This window comes from Octopus bimaculoides, chromosome 2, assembly GCF_001194135.2.
Source record: "Octopus bimaculoides isolate UCB-OBI-ISO-001 chromosome 2, ASM119413v2, whole genome shotgun sequence".
Lineage (NCBI taxonomy): Eukaryota > Metazoa > Mollusca > Cephalopoda > Octopoda > Octopodidae > Octopus > Octopus bimaculoides.
In genome coordinates this window covers 185,422,507-185,425,372 of record NC_068982.1, presented here as the reverse complement: position 1 = coordinate 185,425,372, position 2,866 = coordinate 185,422,507, and the positions used below count along the sequence as shown (strand labels likewise).

At 31.9% G+C, this 2,866-nt stretch overlaps 1 protein-coding gene across 2 annotated transcripts in view; it reads right to left on the bottom strand.

Annotated features, from left to right (window-relative positions):
* LOC106872595 (trichohyalin) overlaps window positions 1–2,866 on the bottom strand; it is a 152,608-nt gene that overhangs the window by 67,780 nt on the left and 81,962 nt on the right. The gene's annotated exons all lie outside the window — the stretch shown is intronic.

Sequence of the window (2,866 nt, the reverse complement as noted above, 5' to 3'; positions counted from 1 at the left end):
GACTGGCTTCTTTCAGTTTCCGTCTACCAAATCCACTCACAAGGCTTTGGTCGGCCCAAGGCTATAGTAGAAGACACTTGCCCAAGGTGCCACGCAGTGGGACTGAACCCGGAACCATGTGGTTGGTGAGCAAGCTACTTACCACACAGCCACTCCTGTGCCTACACATTTTGCACTCAATTTGTTTATTAGCTCTCATTTTTAAAAAAATATTTTTGTAATTGTAAATAGAAAATACTTTGTTGGTTAATAATGTAAATTTTAAAGGAATCAATTCTTTTATTTTTTTTTTTTTAATTCTTTTAATGCTCTTTTACAATTTTGAATTACATATATTCTACAAGTTTAATTTTATAATGCAATATCTGTGATTTTAAATTTTAGGATAATGTGTTTTGTTAAGAAAATAAAACTAAAAAATAATATAATACTAAAAAAGACAGAAATGTTTTTGGGTAATACTAAAAAAATTTTAAATATAAAAATATTAACTTGTGGCCACACAACTTCAAAAATTTTCACCATAAATTCTTCTCATAGAGCTCTTTCATCTGAAGTAAATTTCAAATGCAGAGTAGCTGTGAAGACAACTTAGAAGATTGATTAAATATCCTTAGAAAACAGGGAAAAAAAAAAAATGAAAAAAAAAGGTCTAAGCAGGTGACTACAGAGAATTGATCCACACATCTCCCAAACTCCAGTTAAGCACTCTGTACCATTAAGTTAGGTGACTCACAACATCAGGTACTGGCTTTTATAATGCTAAATATCTTAAAATGACAAAAATATTTTGATTTTCTGAAATGGTTACTTTTATTCATCACTTAAAGCCATGTCACTTTGACAAGGTTTTCACCTTAAAAATCATCACATAGAACTCTTTCATTTGAACACAATTGTTGTATAGTTTTCTTTTACAATAGCCGAGATATTTTGATTCAAAGTCAATTTTGGAAGTTATTTTCATCACTTAGTTACATTACATTTTTCTGAGCTTATAATTTTTAACAAGGTTTTCAACAAATGATTCTTCTCAAAGAGCAAATTTTTTTAAAACCCAATTAATTAATACTTTTCTTTTAAAATAACTGAGATATTCTTACTCAAAAATCAATTTTTCACCTTACTCTCCATTTTTGATCCTACATATTTTGATCTAACTTTTTTTTAATGAATCATCATCATCATCACCATCGTCATCGTTTAACGTCCGCTTTCCATGCTGGCATGGGTTGGACGGTTTGACTGAGGACTGGCGAGCCAGAAGGCTGCACCAGGCTCCAATCTGATCTGGCAAAGTTTAAACACTAAAGGGCTAACTATATGCTGTAATATGGTTAAGTGAGCAATCTAAAATTTTGATTTGTTGTGGAAATATCCTATGTGAAAGTGAATTAGAAAAAAAACAAAAGGCAAATAGCTAGTATTAGCACACCAATATCCTACTGACCTCAACAGTGAAAATTTGGCAAAAATACATGTCAGTAAATATAACCAGTTTCAAACAAACAGAACTGAAGCTTATAAAATTGCTAAATTTATTAGCACTCTCACTGCAAAATTAAATCTCATAGTTATTCAGGTAATAAGGTTAAATATCTACTAAAAGATGGAATTGGTATTTTCTGCAAGTCTCATTGTCTGAATAAACTTGATATATTACAACAAAAAATAAGTTCAAACATGACATTCCTCAACAAAAGATAGACCAGTATGTAAAACTGCTCCTGTATATACATCCTGTATATACATCCTGTATATACATCTGCTTTCTGCAGTAAGAGGGTTAATGGACTACAAAATTTGTGAAATATGTCTAAGTATTTGTGTTTAGTTAAGTATTATTACCAGAAAGATCTTTAAGTGAACTTAAATATAGCAAAAATTTATTAAGTTCTACCATGTCTCAAATCCACCTTGTCAATTTAGCAAGACTTGACATAAAATTGCCAGGAAAAGGAATTTCAATAGTATTATAAGAAATTTTGCTGAAGAAAAAAATCAGTAAAGTTAATTTCATTTGCCTCATATTTCTGCTTTGTATAAATTAGATTGTTATCTGATCATCCTGGTTCACAGGGAATAAATCATATATGAAAGTTTGCCAGTGGTCATATCGGAGATTATTTTCATATCCCCTTTTCCGTGCTTGCATGGATCAGACAGAATTTGTTGAGGTAAATTCTCCATAGTGAGATGCCCTTCCTGTCACCTGTTCACACATATTTCCAAGCAAGTTAATATTTACCCTGATTAGTTACATTTTCACACTAAATTGGAACTGGAAGACACCACTTGTCTGCTAGTGATACTTGCTTATACCTATCACACAATGTCAAGACTAGGTGATACTAACATACACACTCAGCCATATCTATCAAGTTCCACACACACTCATATATATATTTTCCTTTTACTTGTTTCAGTCATTTGACTGTGGCCATGCTGGAACACCACCACACACAGTGGGACTGAACCTGAAACCATGTGGTTGGGAAGCAAGCTTCTTACCATACAGCCACTCCTGCACATACATATATATATATATATATATATATATATATATATTTAGTCATTTGACTGCAGCCATGCTGGACCACCATCTTTTAATCAAAGAAATCAACCTCAGGACTTATTCTTTGTAAGCCTAGTACTTATTATATTGGTCTCTTTTGCTGAACCACTAAGTTACAGGGACATAAACATACCAACATCGGTTGTCAAGTGATGGTGGTGGGGGACAAACACAGACACACAAACATATACACACACACACATATATATATATATATATATATATATCTCAAAAATTTAAATAAGAGTTTTGACGCTAAATCCATATATATTAAAGTTTATTACCTATGTA